General features: G+C 43.1%; 1 pseudogene; it reads left to right on the top strand.

Annotated features, from left to right (window-relative positions):
- Positions 1-6325: 6325 nt before the first annotated feature.
- Positions 6326-6445, top strand: LOC146066029 (5S ribosomal RNA; annotated as a pseudogene).
- Positions 6446-23394: the final 16949 nt, after the last annotated feature.

Genomic DNA, 23394 nt, shown 5'->3' with positions numbered 1-23394 from the left:
GTTGCTCTTCTTGCAGTATCTCAAATTGACTGAGCACAAATAATTTAAGTGGATAATGATATTACACCAACTGACAGAGCTCTTGTCAGTTCTCTGTGGTACACTTTTCAAAAATCCCACTCTATTACAGATGTCAGCAATACAATTCATTCAAGAATCCAATAGACCTGGGTAACTTGAAGCTTGCTACACTGTATCCAAACAGCCGAGTTTGGATACAGTGTAGCAAGCTTCAAGTTACCCAGGTCTATTGGATTCTTGAATGAATTGTATTGCTGACATCTGTAATAGAGTGGGATTTTCGAAAAGTGTACCACAGAGAACTGACAAGAGCTCTGTCAGTTGGTGTAATATCATTATCCACTTAAATTATTTGTGCTCAGTCAATTTGAGATACTGCAAGAAGAGCAACTGCAGCTGTGATATTCAAGTCGTCTAATGCCCCTGATGAAGTCACGTGGTTGACGAAACGCGTTGGGCCTGCTGTTGTACTGAATTATCACAGACTTTGTCATATTGATTCTTATATATGATTATATCATCACTGTATTTTCTATGAGCCGTGTTATGGGCTTTTATTAAATTTTTATATTGTGTAAAAAATAGTTGTGTACTTTCACCTTTAAGCGCACTCTGTTCCTGTTCTGTATTTCTATCTGTTTTGGGTCTCAGCTAACGGGGGACTCTCAGAGTTGCTGCTATTCTATATTGAGGCGCGGATCTTTGGGTACTTTTGTTCTTTTTATATATATATATATATCCAAGATCCGGCACTCAGAAAAAAATGTACACTTACTAAAAATATTGTAGGTAATCAAATGCTGCGGTGCCATCCAAATTGAGAGTCCACGTGGGGCCAACAAACAGAGAGGAGGAGGAAGGAGGCGGCACTCGTCAGGCTGAATAATAGGAGTCCTTTATTCCTACAGTATCGGGGTTACCCCCCGTCGTCAGGGATGGACAACATATACACAGTGATGCAAAACCAAAATGACCCTATATACACACCCCAAACAAACCCTCCCGCCCACCAATCCCATTAAAAACAGATAGAACTCACCTGCCGGACAAGGGAGCGTCCCACTACGCCAGGTGAAACAGGAAGTGTACACCCGGCAGCAGGCGTCCCTCCGGTCCAGCTGACTACTCCATACGGTCATTCACAATCGCGTACCAGCCAAACAAGTGTGCGCACTGCAGCGGTACACAGGGATAGACGGCCGGCCGGAAACAGCAGTGAATACATTGCGCTTCCGCCAACTAACACCCGTTTTCCGCCTTGTGCCAACCACAAGATGGCGCCCGCGATAGAAAACGTCAATGGAGCTAGTCGGAGCACCATCTGTCCCCTAGGCAACGTATACAAAGCAACATCTGAGTTGTAAAATTTAGTTTTAACAACATTAATGGTATATATAATAATTATTTAAACTTATACTGATGTCATCATGGAAATTTACGCATAAATCAATAAACATAATTAATGCAGAGCAGTTTTGAGCAACTAGAGAAAAAAACCCACATAATCGCAAGCTACGTAGCAATAGAGACAATGCATATAACAACCCTTAAAGTGTAAATTTGAAAGAGCTAACCTAACAAACAAAAGCATTCCAAATTTAAATGACCTGCTATTAACACTAGACATATGGTGACCATAAGTGGACTAAACATTATACAATAGAACACTAAAGAATAGCATGGGAATAATAATGACACCAGTACAGGTAGCTGGAATTCTATAAGAAGCACTGTAGCCCCAAGGTTTCGTTTAAACCACCAGGGGCTAAAGTGCCCAGCATGAATATCCACCTACTTTCCCGCTGTAGGAGAGTTTTATTTCTGTTACCTCCCCTGATGTTTTTGGGGACGTGGTCAATAATAATTGAACGTATCTCATTTACAGTATGCTGGTGGGACAAACAATGTCGGGAAAAAGGTTGGTCGCTATGTCCTGTGTGAAGTGCCTGGTTGATGGCTGTCCTATGTAGGGCCATACGCTCTTTAAACTGGCGCTGGGTTTTCCCCACATAGGACAGCCCACAAGGGCATGTAAGTAAATAAATTACATAGGTAGAGCTGCATGTAAGCGGATACCTGATTGTAAGTAACTTATTAGAATGAGGATGCCCAAATTTGTCCCCAGTATCCATGGTTTTACAAGTGGTGCATCCCAGGCACTTGAAGCACCCATTTTTTCTGGTTAAGAAATGTGTGGGGACCTTTTTATCCCAACCAGTGATGTCCAGCTTAACCAGACTGTCTTTCAAATTCGAATAAAGATCTGGAATAACTATTACCACTGTGTGGAAAGAAAAGACTTTTTAATAAATATTTAAAGATTGAATGGACTTTTTTCCTATGTGCTAGATTTATATTGACTAAGGCTTGGTTGATCTAATTGGAGTGATCAACATTAGGGGCGCCAACCCACTATTGCTCTCTCTCTCTCTCTCTCTCTCTCTCTCTCTCTCTCTCTCTCTCTCTCTCTATATATATATATATATATATATATATATATATATATATATATATATGAAAAAATGGATAAAGATTACGGCGACTAATTACTGGGCTGGTTATATATAATAAAAGATATTTATTAAGATGACAATATAAGACAAAAATTTTTTATATACGTATAAAAGGAAGGACAATTTTTAAGATACAAGGGTAAAAGACTTTCTAGGTAAAAAATACACAGGAAAAAATGGGGGAGGTAAAAAAGACACAATCTTCCTAAAATCAAATAAAAGCGTATAAAGATATAAAGGAGATTTGCTTAACTTAAAAAGGATGGAGATCAGAGGTTGCCCAACGCGTTTCGGCGATGTGACTTCATCAAGGGGTAACAGGCAACTGAGACCAGACCGGTATTTATACCTATATGTCTGTCTCAAAGCTATATGACATCACTTCCTGTGATTAATTGGATGTATAGGGCTAGATGGCTATTAAACGGTTAATTACCTTATCAATATGCTGTCAATATTAGGGGCCATAGATACTTAGACAATCGCTGTGTTGGGGATAAACATAAAATATACATTTACATCTAAACAAGTCCAAATTGCATATAAACAGTGATTCGCGGCACTTCCGCCACGTTTCCGGCATCCAGGCGCGTGTACTGCGCATGTCCAGATTTGTATGAAGCTGGATTTGACCTTCTTTGCGTACTGCGCATGCGCCGAGCGTTGATCATCCAGACGGAGTCTCAGGCAGTTTCTCAATGTGTAGTGTCTGTTTCCCTGGGTGCCGGCGGCCATTTTCCAGTGGATTCTGGTAACATGTTAGGGATGTGGATTTTTGTACGGCGGCCATCTTAGTGGAGGCATCTTGTTAGATTTCGCGATACATAAAAGTAGAAAAGGGGGGACATCGTAAATAAATAAAACATGCTTCCGTAACTGTACATTCTGCGCTTACAGAGTAACCTTAATAAGGGATATTCAATGGTTTATATTGAGAATAAAGTGCTAATGTGCTTCTATACTCTAAGAATTATAATGCGGCGGCCATCTTTGTGGAGGCAATTTATTAGAGATACACAATTCATGAAAGTAAAAAAACGGGGATCGTGGATATATATATAATGTATTCTAAAATCTAGTGGTGCTGCACATATTAGCGCTTGTGGGACAGAAAAAAGAAAAGAATGGGGATAATCTGATTTTTTTTACATTTAGATATGGTGCTGCATACTTTCATTCTGATGCAGTAAAGAGGATGTGGTGCTGAGTGCTAATATATATGAAAAACGGGATTTCTCCAAGTTCATTTTAAATAAGAGGTGTACCAGAATACGGGAAACCACGAGAATAAGCGTCAAGGAGGATGTAAAATTAGCATCCCCCCTCAAAAGAAGATTTGTAGAAGAAGAGGAAAGAGGGGCGGCAGGAGGGAGAGACCCCAAAAAACGAATCATCCAGTAAAATCACAACCCAAAGGAATATTCAACCTCTCCAAGCACACACTGAGTGAGGCAGAAACCACACTTCTAAATAGGGGTCTATCTTTTGCCCCAACGGGAGGAATGAACAAATTCGAAACATATATAGATTTGAATAAATTTGTAAGAAAGTTGACATTAAAAAGACATTTCGCCAGGAAAGAAAATGCCAGAATCCAAAACTATGAGAACCAATCAAAATCAGGATTGAAACCAGTATCGAAGTACTATCCCTTAGAATCAAAGGGGAACAACATTGGGATTTTCTATGATCTAGTCAAGAAGGACCTTTGTGACAAAGAAGTAGAACCCATAGTACACAAGAATCTATCAAACTCAGAGAGAGAGGCACTGAAAAAACTTAAGGATAACCCTGATATTATCCTAAAACAAGCAGACAAAGGGGGAGGTTTGGTCATTATGGACCGGGAGGCCTATGTACGCGAAGCAAACAGGTTGCTGAACGACAAGACCTCGTACACGACTCTGAATCAGGACCCAAAAGATGGTTTCATTGAAGAACTTAGAATACTACTACTACAAGGCCTACGGGACAAAATAATAACCAAAGAAGAGTATCAATACCTTATGAGGTCCAACCCTATTACCCCTATATTTTATTTCTTGCCAAAGATTCACAAGTCTCTAGTCAATCCAACAGGACGCCCAATAGTGGCAGGGATAGATTCCCTGACCTCCAATCTCTCAGAGTATGTAGATATCTTTTTACGCAAATACGTGATGAACCTGCCGGCATTTTTAAAAGATACAACCTCAGTTTTAAATCTCTTTAGAAGTTTTACATGGAAGGATTCTTTTTATTGGGCCACGATAGATGTCCAGTCGCTGTACACATGCATAGAACATGAAGTCGGAATCAAAGCATGCAAAGAATTCCTGGAGGAGGACGACACAATCACCCCTCAACATAAAACTTTTATATGCGACATCATGATGTTCATTTTAAGTCACAATTATTTTAAGTTTTTAGACCAGTTTTTTCTACAGAGATGCGGCACAGCGATGGGCACTATCTTCGCACCAAGCTTTGCTAATCTTTTTATGGGGTACTGGGAAAAACGTTTTATCTACACAGACCATGCTTTTAAGGACAATGTCAAGTTTTACAGAAGATATATTGATGACATTTTAATCGTGTGGGAAGGCGATGAAGATATGTTTTCCGATTTTTTGAAATACATCAGTAATAACCAAATGAATCTCAAATTCACCTCGAACATTAACAAAACCCAGATCGAGTTTCTAGACCTGATACTGGTAGGTGAGGGTACCGAAGTGCACACAAAGAATTTTATCAAGCAAGTTGACACAAATAGCTATCTCCACTATAAAAGCAATCACTTACGGAAATGAAAGGAGAACATCCCGTTCTCCCAGTTCAACCGTATCAAAAGGAATTGTAACAAGGAAGAAGAATGTGCCACCCAACTTGAACTATATAAGCAAAGATTTGAAGAAAAAGAATATCCCACCGAAGTTTTAAATAATGCATTATCCAAAGTCAACACCATTCAAAGAGATAACCTACTAGAATATAACAAAAAAGAAGAGGAAAAAGGAAACAGTATCTTTCATCACCACTTATAACCAACACGAGTTCAAAATTAAACAGAGCCTTAAAAGACACTGGAACGTACTCCTAATGGATCCCACCCTGAAGGACATCTTACCGCCCAACCCGCAAGTAATATTCAAGAAATCTAAAAACTTGAAAGACATTCTAGCACCAAGCCTCCTAAAGAATCCGCAAACAAACACAGGAATCAAGTGTGTAGGCTCCTACAAATGTGGGAGATGCAACATATGCAAATATGTTCATCCAAACAGGAAAAAGTTCACTAATTACAATAACACCAAGGACTACACCATTAAAGATTTCATCAACTGCAATACAAGCTCAGTATTTTATCTTCTGGAATGCCCTTGTAACCTGAAATATGTAGGAAAAACCAAGAGACCCCTAAAACTGAGGATCCAGGAACATAACCGCAACATCAAGAATAAGATAGACAGCCACGCCATCTACAAACATTTTGAAAGTCACCATAACGCCAATCCTGATGGACTAACCTTTAAGGCAATCGAATGGGTCAAAATGGGACCAAGAGGTGGAGATTTGGCGACAAGATTATCCCAGAGAGAAATGTACTGGATTTTCGAGCTGGATACCATGCATCCACAGGGTTTCAATGACAGCTATGAAATAGCACCATTCTTATAAGGTCAAAACGTATCACTACCATTTTTTACTGGCACCTCTCTTATCACAACTTTTGTACACTTTTTTTAAACCCTTTTAAATATTTAAATAAAATAAAGATTATAAACATCCCAAAGAGTGTCATCGTATCTATCTACAGTCAAACCACACTATGTGACGCCCAATCTCGTCCGATCTTGGAAGCTAAGCAGTGTTGGGCCTGGCTAGTACCAAGAAGGGAGACCCCTTGGGAAAATCAGGTGCTGTAGTGACAAAAATGACGACCGACCCTGATGTTAATACTTAGTAACATTCCTACCTCAACACACCACAACTTACTCTAATTTATTATAACCTACTTAGTATGTTTTATTCTTAACCTATTAAGCACCATCAATTCTTATTTATTCTTATTTATTCTATATTATAGCTATACAACACATGTATATATGCACATGTAAATTAAATATTAATGTATAGTCCTCACCCTTCCTAATATCACCTTCCTTTTCTTTTCTTTACACCTCTTATTTAAAATGAACTTGGAGAAATCCCGTTTTTCATATATATTAGCACTCAGCACCACATCCTCTTTACTGCATCAGAATGAAAGTATGCAGCACCATATCTAAATGTAAAAAAAATCAGATTATCACCATTCTTTTCTTTTTTTCTGTCCCACAAGCGCTAATATGTGCAGCACCACTAGATTTTAGAATACATTATATATATATCCACGATCCCCGTTTTTTTACTTTCATGAATTGTGTATCTCTAATAAATTGCCTCCACAAAGATGGCCGCCGCATTATAATTCTTAGAGTATAGAAGCACATTAGCACTTTATTCTCAATATAAACCATTGAATATCCCTTATTAAGGTTACTCTGTAAGCGCAGAATGTACAGTTACGGAAGCATGTTTTATTTATTTACGATGTCCCCCCTTTTCTACTTTTATGTATCGCGAAATCTAACAAGATGCCTCCACTAAGATGGCCGCCGTACAAAAATCCACATCCCTAACATGTTACCAGAATCCACTGGAAAATGGCCGCCGGCACCCAGGGAAACAGACACTACACATTGAGAAACTGCCTGAGACTCCGTCTGGATGATCAACGCTCGGCGCATGCGCAGTACGCAAAGAAGGTCAAATCCAGCTTCATACAAATCTGGACATGCGCAGTACACGCGCCTGGATGCCGGAAACGTGGCGGAAGTGCCGCGAATCACTGTTTATATGCAATTTGGACTTGTTTAGATGTAAATGTATATTTTATGTTTATCCCCAACACAGCAATTGTCTAAGTATCTATGGCCCCTAATATTGACAGCATATTGATAAGGTAATTAACCGTTTAATAGCCATCTAGCCCTATACATCCAATTAATCACAGGAAGTGATGTCATATAGCTTTGAGACAGACATATAGGTATAAATACCGGTCTGGTCTCAGTTGCCTGTTACCCCTTGATGAAGTCACATCGACGAAACGCGTTGGGCAACCTCTGATCTCCATCCTTTTTAAGTTAAGCAAATCTCCTTTATATCTTTATACGCTTTTATTTGATTTTAGGAAGATTTTGTCTTTTTTACCTCCCCCATTTTTTCCTGTGTATTTTTTACCTAGAAAGTCTTTTACCCTTGTATCTTAAAAATTGTCCTTCCTTTTATACGTATATAAAAAAATTTTGTCTTATATTGTCATCTTAATAAATATCTTTTATTATATATAACCAGCCCAGTAATTAGTCGCTGTAATCTTTATCCATTTTTTCGTACCTTCTAAGTGTTATACCGACACTACTTTTTAAAGAATTGGCTGACACCCTCTACACTATAAGGGAAGATTGCTGGGGTTACTTTATTTATTGTTTTATAGACGAGCACAAGTGGCGCCGCTCATCCAAAATACATATATATATATATATATATATATATATATATATACATATATATATATATTTATTTTATATATATATATATATATATATATATATATATATATATATATATATATATATATAAAACACATTTTCATTTTAACTATGATGTGCAAACAGTTGCCAGGTTCCCATGAAAACCAGTTGTTAGTGAAGGACTTGCAGTGAAATGGGGTCCCTTGGCGATGGGCTACAAGCTTAAATGCATTGATCAATTCATGAACTAAAACCCCATTATTTATTTGATTATTTGAATGTTAAGGTGAGTCAGTTTGCTGTAGTGAGTGCTGGGCCCCCTGTGTTTGTATTTACTAGAGTGTGTGGTCACACGCCAATGCACCAAATCTTGGGAAGTGGGTGCTTCCCAGGATGGGGCCACTGGTCCGGCCAGCACAGCATTGTGTTGCCCGGACAAAAGTGAGGGGGGGCAGCGTGGGGCCATGTGGGGTGGTGGGGGTTGCAGTAAGAAGCCTATAGGCTTCTATGGGGTACCCCCCCACAGTGAACACCCGGCGTGCAAGTTTTCCTGCATATGAAAATGTGGGGAAAACCCCAGTAACGGGGTTTTTAACGTATTTTCAGTGTAACGCATCACGCCCATGGACAATTATATGTTGCGTGTTCTAGAGTCTGCAAACCAGACAATCTCTATATCTGCACAGACAATGGAACAACAAAAATATTGTATACTCACAAGCATTGTAAAATTAATCATATTACAAATGTGCGCTTTCTCTTTTCTTTCTTTTCCATTTAACCAGACTGAGCCTCAGCAACGTGTGGCCGGGATCTTTTTTTGCTTAAATGCATTGATGTTGTAATGAAAATTTTGTGTTTCAGGGGGATTTTTTCCTCCAACAGTGCGGGGTCGCAATGGGAACCCCGTACGCACCCAGTCTTGCCAATCTTTATTTGGGGGAGTGGGAAGAGAATAACAATGGGGGTTATTCTAGTTCATTCTTTCTGACAAAATCCTTCTTAGATGGACAAAACCATGTGCACTGCGGGTGGGGCAGATGTAACTTGTGCAGAGAGAATTAGATTTGGGTGGGGTTTTTCTTCAAAGTGAGATCTATATTGCAGTGTAAAATCATGCAGTCAGTATTTTCCCTGCACATAAACAAAAAACTCACCCAAATCTAATTCTCTCTGCACATGTTACATCTGCCCCCCTGCAGTGCACATGGTTTTGTCCATCTAAGAAGGATTTTGTCAGAAAGAATGAACTAGAATAAACCCCAATATGATCAATGCACAATATAAATCTCAAATTAAATGTCTAAAACACTATATAGGTGACATACTAATAATTTGGCAGGGCTATGTTAAATCTTTTGAGTCATTTATTACAAACCTGAATGTTAATAATCATAATTTACGTTTTACTAGCAATTATAATAAGAACAAAATAGAATTTTTAGACTATAAAAGCAATCATTACCGAAAGTGGCTTGATAATATCCCGTTTATGCAATATATGCGGATTAGAAAAAACTGCAATACTGTTGAAAAGTTTGAAGAGCAGGCTGTTATTTTTGACAATAGGTTCAAGGAAAAACATTACCCTTCTCAATTAATTGAAGATTGTAAGACTAGGGTTAGATCATTAAACAGAAGTGACCTTTTGCAATATAAAAATAAAGATAAGAATAAAGATACATTTTTTGTACTCTGTATTACGAGGTTTAACTCACAAGGTCGACAGATAAAGGATATTCTTACCAAACAGGGCTAATACTTTAAAATCCTTCTTAGCACCAAGTAATTTGAAACCTGAAGCAGATTCTAACTGGTTTGGGAATACTATGGGTTGTTATAAGTGTAAAGTGTGTAAATAATAAATATACGAGCAAAGAGAGAACTAAATTTTATAATAATGATAAAAATAGTTCATATGAAATTAAATCACATATATGCTACACCACTACTAATGTAAACTATATGTTAGAATGTAAATGCGGTAAGCGTTACGTTGGAAAGACTAAGGGGGAAATTTACTAAGAATACGAATACAAATAATTGTATTTGTATTCTTGCTATGAATGAATACGACTGCATACCTTGTATGCAAAGTCGTGTTCCGGAGCGGGATTTACAAAGCAGTCATATACAACTGCTTTGTAACCCTCCGATGTCGTATTAATTCGTATTAGCTGGCCGTATATACGGCCACTAATACGAATTCGTACAGGCAGTCTGCACGGATCAGTCAGATCCGTGCAGGCTGCAAGGTGTAAAAAAAAAAATAGAAATAAAAATAAATAAATAAAAAAAACAGCGTGGGGTCCCCCCCCCCCACACAGCTGTAACCAGCACCAGGCTGAAAGAGCCGAGGCCGGTAATTAAAAATCAGGGAATCCGACAAATAGGGGTTCCCCGAATTTTAACAACCAGCCTCAGGCTCCAGGTCCGGGGCTGGTTCCCAAAATACGGGGGACAAAATGAGTAGGGGTCCCCAGTATTTTAAGAACCAGCCCCAGGCACAACCAGCCGGGGGACACTTATTATATAAGGTCCCGCGGCCAAAGCATTAACCCTACCGACCAGTCAGCCTGGTCAGGTAAGTTCTGGAGGGGGGGTCCCCTTTATTGGGGGGGGTCCCCACTCCCCCAGCACCCCTATTTATTTTTATTATTTATTTTTATATTTTTTTTACACTAAAGCCTGCACGGATCTGACTGATCCGTGCAGGCTTCTGCCAAATACGACAGGATAATAATTTGTATTTTCCTGCCGTATATTCGTGGCAGTTTTACACTAATTCGAATGTCTACACCAGGGGTGGCCAACCGGTCAGAGGTAAAGAGCCGAAAAATATCGGTAGTCAAGCTGAAGAGCCGACATCATGCGCGCGCCGAAGGTGCATGCGCCAAAAAAAGGGGCGTAGTTTATTTTGACCCCTTGGGTGGGTGTGATACAAATATGCCTCCAATAGTGCAGTGCCATATATACATATGCCCCCCACGGTGCCAGGAATGCACCACACGGTGCCGGGTATGCCCCTGTGGTGCCAGAAAGCTGGTATGCCCCCACAGTGCCACAAACTGCTATGCCCCCACAGTGCAAATTTCCCAGCAGCAGCACTCACCGTTGTTGCTGCTGCTGCCGGGCGGGGAGAGGACAGTCTAGTGTCCCCCTACAGTCCTCCTGTCATGTCACTGATGGGAGGAGAGCACAGCACACCGCGCGTCTCCTTCCCCCTCACTTCCCTGTGACTGGGCAGTCCACCAATCAAAGCTCGCTGGCCGGCTCCTGATTGGCTGCTGGCCCGCGAGCTCTGATTGGCGGATGGCCCAGTCACAAGGGTGTACAGTAAGGGGTAGGAGAGATGCGCAATGCGTGCTCTCCTCCCCTTAGACGGAGAAGGGATTCAGGGAACCGGCAGCAGGGGGGACTGGGACGGACAGTGGGCGGCGGGCAGCAGTGGGAGCAGGAGCCTCACTTTACAAGGGGGAGAGCCGCATGAGGCTCAAGAGCCACGGGTTGGCCACCACTGGTCTACACCATCGATAGAATACGACAGGAATCACCATTCAAAAGAATGGTGGTTCCTGATTTACTAAGCAGCCGTATTTTCAATACAAAATCAGGAACCACCATTCTTTTGAATGGTGTAGAGTCGGACATTCGAATTTGTAAATACAAATACGAATGTCCCATCAATATGAATACGAATATTTGTATTTTTGGCATAGTAAATGCCAAAACTACGAATACACTGAAAAAAATCGTATTTTCGTAGGAAAATACGATTTTTTTCTACTAAATCATCTTAGTAAATTTCCCCCTAAGAGACAGCTAAAAATACGTATATTGGAACAAAATAAAGTATCTCTTCATAGTGTTCCACGTCACTTTATGCATTGCTGTTCCTCTGACCTTAGTCATTTTTCATTTAAAGCTATCGGGCATGTCAGCCTCGACAATCGTGGGGGCGATATATTGAATAAATTAAGCAAAATCAGATACTGTTGAGCGGTGCTCCTTCTGTTTGCCATATAGATTGCACTGTGCCCATGATGATGTGCAGGTGTGATTAAAACACCCTTTTTCTGTAGCCAGTATATATTGCTGTTTTGTATATTCATTTTTATATTCATTTTTAATACTCTTTGTGATTATGTCTCCTGTTTGTAAATCTGCAGGTTTGTGCTACCTTCATGCAGGGCCGGCGCCACCACTAGGCAGCTCTAGGCATTTGCCTAGGGCGCCGGCACCTGGAGGGCGGCAGTTCGCCCCTCACCCCCAGCGAACTGTGTAAAAAAATTGCTGCCCCGGCGTCCCTGCAGTGCTGGGGCGGTCAGGGGTGTCCGTGCCGTAGGGGTACCTGCGGCGCCGTCATGTGTATAAAGCTGGCTGCGGCCGGCGGGGTCCCTGTAGTGAATAGCAAATAACTAGCGCTATGCGCGCGGCGGCGCGGGAAGCGCTAGTTATTTGCTATACACTACAGGGACCCCGACGGCCGCAGCCAGCTTTATACACATGACGGCGCCGCAGGTACCCCTACGGCACGGACACCCCTGACCGCCCCAGCACTGCAGGGACGCCGGGGCAGTAATTTTTTTACACAGGTACCACCCCACCCTCCTCCCTCCCTCCGGCACCGGGGCGCCCCCACCCCGACTCGCCTGGGGCGCTCCGGTGCCTTGCACCGGCCCTGCCTTCATGACATTCCTCCGGGAATTATATAAATGTAATTTGATAATATTCGTATATATATTTTGAAATAAAGAATTTTTATAGTGATTTTTCATATATGTATTTTTTATTTTTTATTAAATTGATTTTTTGCATCCGTTATTATTTTTTTTAGACGGATGGATTGTCATATGTGGCATGTGCTTGTTAGATAAAAATATGTGTATGTTTTACCTCCTTTAATTATGTTATTGTTTAATTGCTGCCACCTTGATTGGGGAATTGATATGTGTGTATATATCCGAGAGGGAGAGATTTGGACACACCCCCTGACGAAGTCCAATAGTGACGAAACGCGTTGGGCGTGGCTCCTGTTCCCTGATGTGGTGACGTCTGTGCTGTCTGTCTCCAGCGGTGTGTTGAGTGGTCCCGAACCACGGCGGTGTTAGCGCCCCGTCTGTCTGGCGTTTCAAGTGCGGCAGTGAGAGCGATACGACTTGTATGCTGACTCCCGGTTGTTTCATCTGATGTGTTCCCGCAGTTACTATCTGGATCTGTTGATGTACCTTCTCCCTATGCTGGCAAGCTGATTGTCTTTTATTTCAATGTATGTGAGCATATGTATAGAGTAAAAACTTTTAACTATTTGATACTCACTGGTGCACTTTTTTCCTTTCTTTTTGCATATATAGATGCGTGGTCCGGCACTCCAATAATAGTCAGTAACCGCGATGCCCTCCAGGGTTAATAATACAGGCAGGTAAGTATCCACTGTCATGGAAACACCATGACGCCTAAATAAAAGAATAATAATAGAGGTGAACCATTGCACTGCAGCGTCGGGGCTGTGCAATGGGATCTTGCGTAGCCCCAATATATGCTAATGCATTATATGTCCGTTTCATCAATGATATTTTGATGATGAAAACCAGGCAACTATCGCTGCGGGGGTGCGTGACATGTGGTTACCTTGAACAGGGTGACACTTTCACATACACACACACACGGGGCATCGATATAATATCAAGAATGTGCGCAAAACTAGCAGAACCTTCAAAGAACAAATGGCGATGCATCGTTCCGCAATGAAGCATGCACTGGAGAGTGAGCCATCGGAACAACTGGTGGCAAGAGACTTCAGGGACTGCAGACACTCACTCCCAACACTCAAATATAAAATGATAGATCAGGTACCCCCAAACGTGCGGTGGGGGGTGTGGGTGGGGGGGATGGTCTCGGGAGAAGAGATGGCGCCAGATGGATTTTCAAGCTGAATGTTGTTGCTCTTGCTGGGTTAAACGAGTACTCCTCACTGAACTGTTTCCTGTAATGCATTTATTATTAATCCAATTCTTAAGTAGTATTAATTTGTTCCCTTGAGCTCATCGCTTATATTTCATCTTACCATGATTAACCATATAGGACTATAATAGCTGAGTCCAGAGTGCACTGAAGCATTTCTTTATTGAACCATATGTTATTCTGGTCTCCGTTGCTGCTAAGATATTCTTTCCTCCACCCAGATCACTTTTGCTTTATCTCTGTTTAATGGATCACCTCTATTATTATTCTTTCTTAGGCGTCTCATGGTGTTTCCATGACAACATCTCCAGCAAAGCGGCGGACTGGGCTGAGGACGTGGTCTAATGACGTCCTCACCTGTCGCTGTACTTGAAGTGATGGCCAGGCTACTCTGTTGGGAAGCCACCTGCTGTGTTCCCAATGATTCTGCTGAGGCTGAAGATGGGCCAGCTGCCGATTGGCCTGATGTCGATGGCCCATCTGGCTGCTCTTCCCCCAATGGCTGGTCTGGGTTGATGGGCACATAGGTGGTGCTGGAGTCCATGCATGCAAATAGGTCCTGCCACTCCTGCTCTTCCTCAGATAGAGATGCAGACATGTGTGCAACAACATTGCATTTGTCAAACACACCTTTATATACTATTTCTGTAATTGGCGTACATCAGCGACACCCTGCGTTCCGTACGGCCGCGTTCCGTACGGCAGCGTCAACCGTGCGGCGCATAGGCCACGCCCCTAGCTGCGGAAAATTATTTGAAAAAAAACCTGGGAAACTTAGTAAGTCTGATTTAGTAGGTAAATGCAGATTTGTACACCAATGACCAAATAAAACTGAGGTCAGACATGAAATGTATATGTGAATGTACATCTGTACTGAGCACTTGTTTTGTATGTAGTACAAATGACAATACCCATTCCATATGTAAAACCACCACCACTTAGGCACAAGTAATCAGTGCTAGCATCCAAATCACATGTGAAAGCACTCCAAATTCAGCCTTGATGCTAGCTACTTTTTATTCCACCTCTCTAGTATGGCCCAGTAGAAGGTAAGTGTACACATGGCAGCATGGCCTAATTTTCACTATAACTTTCACTATAAAAAAGCTGTTTAGTACCTTGTCTAGTTAGGTGTAAGTGGCTAGTGATGCAGACTATTTCACCTGTTGCTTATACCCATGTTTGGTGAATGTCATAGATTATATATAATGGGTTCCCATCTTATTTTACACTGTCTGTTTAGGAGATAGTAAGTAATGGCATGGTCTGCTAAACTATGCAAAGGTACAGCAAGTGTGGGTTTGCGATGCAATGGGTTAGCCGTCTGTTCTGGCGCATACACGCTGTTACTGTCAAAATGAACAATAAAGTTAATACCAAATATCACTCTGATCAACCAATGACAGGACATGATCCCTTGATTTGTGCCATTGCTAAGATGGCGGCCTATGGCAGAGCAGCCCCTTTTTCCCCTGCAGAGTTTAGGACACTGGTCGCCGTTATGGAGACCAGGCTGGGCCGTGCAGGGCCCTTCATAACGAATCGCCAGAAGCGGAATGCCTATGCGGTGGCCCGCCGGCGCATATACGCCCGCACGCAGGTGCGGCGGACCATCGCACAGCTGGAGCGGCGGTGGTCAGACTTGAGACGTCGCCAGCCGGATTTGCTCCAGCAAATCAGGGCCAGCATAGCGAGATGTGAGTGTTTATACATTAAATGGCCATTTGTACATGATTGCTTACATGACATTATTTAAGCCAATAAGGTAACTAGCCTGATCATGAGTGAAACATGGCATACACTATATGTGTGCTACTTCCTGTTTGACACCCTGTAATGGTCATAAAATATGTTATTGGGTAAGATTAATGCTTGTGATGCTTACAATGGCCCAAATGTCACAGCATACCTGCCATGTTACAGGCTGTGTTTTGTAAAGGGCACTAAGGAGCTGTTTGCCTGTCCAATTATCTGTACTTATAACCTTTGCATTTATAGCTTGATAAGGCTTAATACAAATGACCCCTAATTGGCACTTTTTTTTTCACAAACACAGCACAGGATCAAGCAAGACAGGCCCGGGAGGAGGCAGTGGTGGGCCAGGAGGAGCTTGCAGAACCAAGGGCCGAGGAGGTGCTTCCTGAGGAAGGGATTGCGGAGGAGGTGGCAGTGGAAGTGGAGGAGGAGGGGTGGGCTGTGGAGGCGCTGCCAACAGAGGAGGAGGTGCCACCAGAGGAGGCCCCTGAGGAAGAGGAGGAGGTGGAGGCCTGTGAGGTCGTCCAGGCGGCCGAAATTGGTATGTATACATAAGGATTACTTTTCCCTTTTGTCATCTACTATTTGCTATGTAGCACTGGTGATTCAATTGTGTTTTTCAATACTAAAAAGTGATAAAACAAACTGGGTAGCAACAGACACACTTTGGGGTTAGATAGGGTGGGCAAACCATCCCTTTCATCCAGGACACATATTAATGACACAGGTTGTGGGGATGGCTTTCAGGTCGATTTTAAGTGCCACTGAACCTGTGTAGTTAATCTGTATCCTGGAAGAAAGGGATGACGTGCTCATGTAAGGGTTACATGTCCCTGCTTCAAGCGTACAATCTGTAGCCTCATATAGGTGAGTAGAGTTTACAGGTAATTAATTTGACCAAACTAGATTCAGTATGGCATAAATGGAGTATGGACAGGCGTGCCTTAGACTGGAGTAACAAGTGGTCAGTGCCCCTGGGCCCTCCTCTAGCTAACCACCACCTGCGGTCTGCATGTATGTTTGGCACCATAATTGTGTGTTGATTTGGTCTTAGTAATGATTTTGTGGATGGGAGTGGGTTAGTGCTGCAGCTTCACCTAACTGGCATTATGACAATGATTTATGGAGCACACCATCAGCAGGCAAGCCATGCTTGATTGCACAAATGTACTGATCATTCCTGAGAGTTGACTAACTCCCCTGCCACGCTCCATCATATAACAGACACTGAACTTTGTTTGCAAAATTGGGATTGGTGCAGCGCGTGACATGCTTCTCAGAGCTTAGGCATGGGTGGGTTTGTATTCAGAAGGAGCACTATGACTGTGAGGTGTTCTACAGAGTAAAGGGTAGAGGGGAAAAAACAGGCTTTCCATGTAGTATGTATGCATGTATGTATAGATGTATGTGTCATATATATAGTTATATATGTGTCTATATACATATATATATATATATATATATATACACACCTGTCACAGTGCATGTTTAAAATTTAGGTATGACTATGTTAAATGTATGCATGAATATCATTATTAATTTTACCATTTTTATTTTGTCCACAGATGAGCCAGCCCAAGCACAAGAGGGTCTCCGTGGGGCCCTCTTACGTATAAGAGGCCACTTGCGCCAGGTCCTGGCAGAATTAGACCAGCTCGTAGATGGGGAGATTTTAAATGGGGATGGGGAGAGTAATTTAAATTTTTTTGTTGCTTTGAAATCATTTTTGTATTAAAAATAAATTGTTTATTACAGTTCGAAGTTGTATGTGTGATTTTTTAAAATTTAAAAGTATATTTGTAACCTGTTTATAATCTTTTAAATAAGCAAAATTTAAATACTGTATATAGATATATGTTAGGATCACATGCTGTAAGGGTTAATGTGTGTAATGAATGTAGTAGTAATGTGTTTCAGTATATATTAAGATTTAATTGATTCAAATAGATAACAATCCCTTTTTAATGAGGTTGCCTAATTGCCTAAGTGGGTCATGTGATCGCTGTGTGTGGTCAGAAAAATAGTGTTGGATTTAGCGAAAATACTCCGCATCGGTGCGTACGGCCAGCTTCCCGTCCGTTCTAACGCGGTAAGACCGTGCTTACGCTGTAAGACCGTGCAGAATCTGTGCGTGTCCACCGCACACGCAAGGTTTGTATGTCGTCCATACACACGCCCTGTTCTTAAAGAGTGAGTCCGTCCGAATGCGGAGGACCGGTGGGCGTTTCTACGGACGATGTCCGCACGCCACCGCACAGCGTGGCGTGCGGACCGCTCCGTAGGAAATCGGGAAAGTACGCACCGATCAGAATAATGCCCTTTATGCATTGCTGTTCCTCTGACCTTAGTCATTTTTCATTTAACCCCTTCCCGACATATGACGTACATTTACGTCATATGTCGGTTGCGGGGGAATCAAGCCAGCTCACGGAGTGAGCTGGCTTGAAAGAGAGCAGGTAATGGCTGTATATTACAGCCAGGTACCTGCTCTCACGGCCACGAGCGGCGAGTTCACCGATCGTGGCCGTTTAACCCTTTAAGCACCGCGGGCAAAGCGCCCGCAGTGCTTAAATAGCTGATCGGAGGGGGGGCGCCCCCCTCCGGCGCCGATCGGGGCCCCCCGCGGCGAGATCGGAGGGTGCCGATTGGTTGCCATGGCAGCCAGGGGTCTAATGTAGACCCCTGTGCTGGCCGTGTCAGCATTCCTATTACATCCTGCCTGAGGCAGGATGTAATAGAAAGTGCTGAAAATCACTATGTTCAGCCATAGAGCTCTATGGCTGAACCTAGTACAGGCGATCGCGCCCCCTAGTGGTCAAGTACACTAGGGGGCCTTGTAGTAAAAGTAAAAAAAAAAAAAAAAAATAAGTTAAAAAAAAAAAAAAAAATATTAAAAGTTCAAATCACCCCCCTTTCCCCATTTCACAAATAAAAATAAATAAAAAATAAAAAAAATAAACATATTTGGTATCGCCGCGTTCCTAAAAGTCCGATCTATTAAAATATAACATTAGTTATCCCGCACGGTTAAAGGCGTAAACAGAAAATAATTCCCAACGCCAAAACTACGTTTTTTGGTCGCATCGCCTACCCAAAAAAAAAATAACTAAAAGAGATCAGAAAGTCGCCCATATCCCATAATGGTATTAATTAAAAAGTACACTTCAGCCCGCAAAAAATGAGCCCTCACCCAGGTCCGTAGGTGGAAAAATAAAAAAGTTATAAGCCGCAGAACATGGCGACGCGACGCAAATTAGAAAAACCGTAAAATTTTCTATTTTTTTTTTTAGTGGTAAAACATAACGAAAACTATATAAGTTTGGTATCACCGATATCGTAACGACCCATAGAATAAAGATAACCCATCATTTTAAACGAACTATGAACTCCAAAAAAACCGTAACCAGCGCAAAATTGTGGAATTGCGTTTTTTTTCTTTTTTACCCCACATTGAATTATTTCCTGATTCCCCAGAATATTATACGGTATAGTAAATGGTACCATTAAAAAGTACAACTTGTCCCGCAAAAAAAAAGCCCTCATGTGTCTATATCGCCGGAAAATTAAAAAAGTTACGCTTATTTGAACGCGAGGAAAAAAAAAAATTAACAAAAAAGGCCTCGTCGGGAAGGGGTTAAAGCTATCGGCATGTCAGCCTCGATAATCGTGGGGGCGATATATTGAATAAATTAAGCAAAATCAGATACTGTTGAGCGGTGCTCCTTCTGTTTGCCATATAGATTGCACTATGCGCATGATGATGTGCAGGTGTGATTAAAACACCCTTTTTCTGTAACCAGTATATATTGCTGGGTACTTGTTTCCTAGAACGGCCACAATCGTGAGTGATCGTGGCTCTTAATTAAGGGACACGATCCTCACGATGTGGCCGATTTTTTACAATTTTTTCCATTTGATTGACAGAAATCGGGTCAATCGGTCGGTCGCGACCAATTAAAATCGGCCGCGATGCGACCGACCGATTGACCCGATTTTTCCATAGACTTCAATGTTAAAAAATCTTTTAACATTGAAATCGGTCGGTCTTGTGCCATTATAATGGCACAAGATGAGATGGACTTGATTAAGTCCATCTCACATAGGGAAAAATGATAAAAAAGGTGAAATGGGCCAATATGACCCATTTCACATTTTTTATGTGCCCGCCATGACCCCACGATAGACGTGAACCCGAAGCGTGGCGAGCGCAGCGAGCCCGCGAGGGGCGGCGGTGCGCGTCCTCCGACCTTTTCATTTCCCTACTATCCACTAGGGCGTGGAGTGAGAATATAATAGTGTGGCGAGCGCAGCGAGCCACCGAGCCCGAAGCGTGGCGAGCGCAGCGAGCCCCGCGAGGGGACGCGTATACCTGTGAAGTTAGACGCGTCCCCTCGCGGGGCTCGCTGCGCTCGCCACGCTTCGGGCTCGGTGGCTCGCTGCGCTCGCCACACTATTATATTCTCACTCCACGCCCTAGTGGATAGTAGGGGAATGAAAAGGTCGGAGGACGCGCACCGCCGCCCCTCGCGGGCTCGCTGCGCTCGCCACGCTTCGGGTTCACGTCTATCGTGGGGTCTAGCACACTTATTAACATTTGGGGGGGCAATTTAAACAAATCTGGTGTAAAAAAAAAAAAAATCGGGTGAAAAATCGGCAGATCGGATCGGTCGCATCGTATGCGACCAAATCGCATGCGATGCGATCGATCCGATTTTTTATCTTACGACCACAACGATCTAAATCGTTGTGGCCGTTCTAGGAAACAAGTACCTATTGCTGTTTTGTATATAAATTTTTATATTAATTTTTAATACTCTTTGTGATTATGTCTCCTGTTTGTAAATCTGCAGGTTTGTGCTACCTTCATGACATTCCTCCGGAAATTATATAAATGTAATTTGATAATATTCGTATATATATTTTGAAATAAATAATATTTATAGTGATTTTTCATATATGTATTTTTTATTTATTATTAAATAGATTTTTTGTATCCGTTATTATTTTTTTTTAGACGGATGGATTGTCATATGTAGCATGTGCTTGTTAGATAAAAATATGTGTATGTTTTACCTCCTTTAATTATGTTATTGTTTAATTGCTGCCACCTTGATTGGGGAATTGATTTGTGTGTATATATCCGAGAGGGAGAGATGTGGACACACCCCCTGACGAAGTCCAATAGTGACGAAACGCGTTGGGCGTGGCTCCTGTTCCCTGATGTGGTGACGTCTGTTCTGTCTGTCTCCAGCGGTGGGTTGAGTGGTCCCGAACCACGGCGGTGTTAGCGCCCCGTCTGTCTGGCGTTTCAAGTGCGGCAGTGAGAGCGATACGACTTGTATGCTGACTCCCGGTTGTTCCATCTGATGTGTTCCCGCAGTTACTATCTGGATCTGTTGATGTACCTTCTCCCTATGCTGGCAAGCTGATTGTCTTTTATTTCAATGTATGTGAGCATATGTATAGAGTAAAAACTTTTAACTATTTGATACTCACTGGTGCACTTTTTTCCTTTCTTTTTGCATATATAGATGCGTGGTCCGGCACTCCAATAATAGTCAGTAATCGCGGTGCCCTCCAGGGTTAATAATACAGGCAGGTAAGTATCCCCTGTCATGGAAACACCAGGACGCCTAAGAAAGAATAATATTAGAGGTGAACCATTGCACTGCAGCGTCGGGGCTGTGCAATGGGATCTTGCGTAGCCCCAATATATGCTAATGCGTTATATGTCCGTTTCATCAATGATATTTTGATGATGAAAACCAGGCAATTATCGCTGCGGGGGTGCGTGACATGTGGTTACCTTAAACAGGGTGACACTTTCACATACACACACACAGGGCATCGATATAATATCAAGAATGTGCGCAAAACTAGCAGAACCTTCAAAGAACAAATGGCGATGCATCGTTCCGCAATGAAGCATGCACTTGAGAGTGAGCCATCGGAAAACAACTGGTGGCAAGAGACTTCAGGGACTGCAGACACTCACTCCCAACACTCAAATATAAAATGATAGATCAGGTACCCCCAAACGTGCGGTGGGGGGTGTGGGTGGGGGGGATGGTCTCGGGAGAAGAGATGGAGCCAGATGTTGCACGCCGCCATCCGGGAATCCCTGCACCCGGACGGACGGCGAGTGCAGCGTCATCTGACGCGGCGGGGGACGTTGCCGGGCAGCGTCCCAAGCCTCACTCTGAGGCTAAGCGTCGGGGCGTTGCTAGGCAACGTCCCCGAACTTCCGCCCGGCGGCCAGGAACGCGCGCGCCTGACGTTAGTCAGGCGGCGCGAAGTTTAAATAAATAGCCGGCGCCTGCTGGGCACAGACGCCGGTTATAGCTTATTGCTCCCCAGCATACTGCTGTGCCCTCCGGTCCTCTAGGTGCTTGCTACTAGATTCCCTGGCTGTGGGTCTCCACTGCAGCCTTCCTGGGTCTCCCAGCCTGTCAGCTTGTGTCCTTCTGTGGATCTCATTGTTCCTGCTTGTCCCTGGTCTCCTCTGCTGAATTCCATCCTCAGCCTGTGAGCCTGCAGCGGACCCACTTTCTCCATCGTCCGTGGGTCACGTAAGTGCTCCAGTGGAGCCCAGGTCTTTTTCTTCTTGGTTCCCTGGCCCTCCGTGGCTGAGCCCCTCCGTGGGATTATCTTTGGTTATCTTTCACTTGCCTCTTTGTCCCCGTCTTTCGGTATATGTTCCCTTGCCCCGTCTGTCATTAGTATTCTGTTTAGGCAGGAGTGTCGCCTCTTCATACAGATCCCTGCTTTGGGAGTCACGGTCCCGCTGGTGTATTGTTGGGGACTCCCTTCTATCCGCTGGTGTCTGCGACTTGGTCGCACTCCCCGTCTTGGCCTGGTGCCGGCAGTTAGGGGCCTTTTTCCAGTTAGGTCCATTAGTCAGCTTATCCTCTTGAGATACCCCGTGGCGATCGCTTACCCCTTGTCATCATGTAAGACCTGGCTGCATCGGGGTCGGAGCAGGCTTAACTCGCTCCTTCGGACGCGGTGGCCACAGGTGAAGCATAGCTCCGCAGGGGTTTGCCATCTGCCTCGGGGACTCAACAGAGAGAGTGTAGGACCCGCTGTGGCCGTCCTAACCGGCGGTCCCGGCTGCGGGCTCACGCCTGATTACCTCGCCTTCTGGAACCCGTTGTTATTTCCTGCGCCCAGGCCAGGGCATCGTAACATTATAACCGGCCTAAATAAAGACAGATCTCCTCTGTCAGATACCTTGTGGGGTAGTTATTTGTGTCGTCTGGTATTATGAGTACCACTCCCCAGACTTTTTCTGATCAGCTTCAAGGGCTTACTCAGATGGTCCGGGAATTGTCCTTGAAGGTAGCTTCCCAAGAGCAGAGGATGCGGCCTCCAGACTCAGGGGGTTCAGATCCCAAAATGACAACCAAAGAGTGCCCCAACAAAAGAGAAGTCGTTCCTCCTTTTTCTTCTACATATTCTTACTCTCTAGGGCGCACCTCCACACCTGCGATCTATAAGGGAACCTTCTGTTCTCAGACCATTTACTTATTGTGGACCGTAATACTTATCAATTCCTATTTATTGACTACGATATAAACCTG

The sequence above is a fragment of the Crinia signifera genome, chromosome 3 (genome assembly GCF_055691185.1).
Source record: "Crinia signifera chromosome 3, ASM5569118v1, whole genome shotgun sequence".
Lineage (NCBI taxonomy): Eukaryota > Metazoa > Chordata > Amphibia > Anura > Myobatrachidae > Crinia > Crinia signifera.
This window is presented reverse-complemented; position numbering and strand designations above follow the sequence as displayed.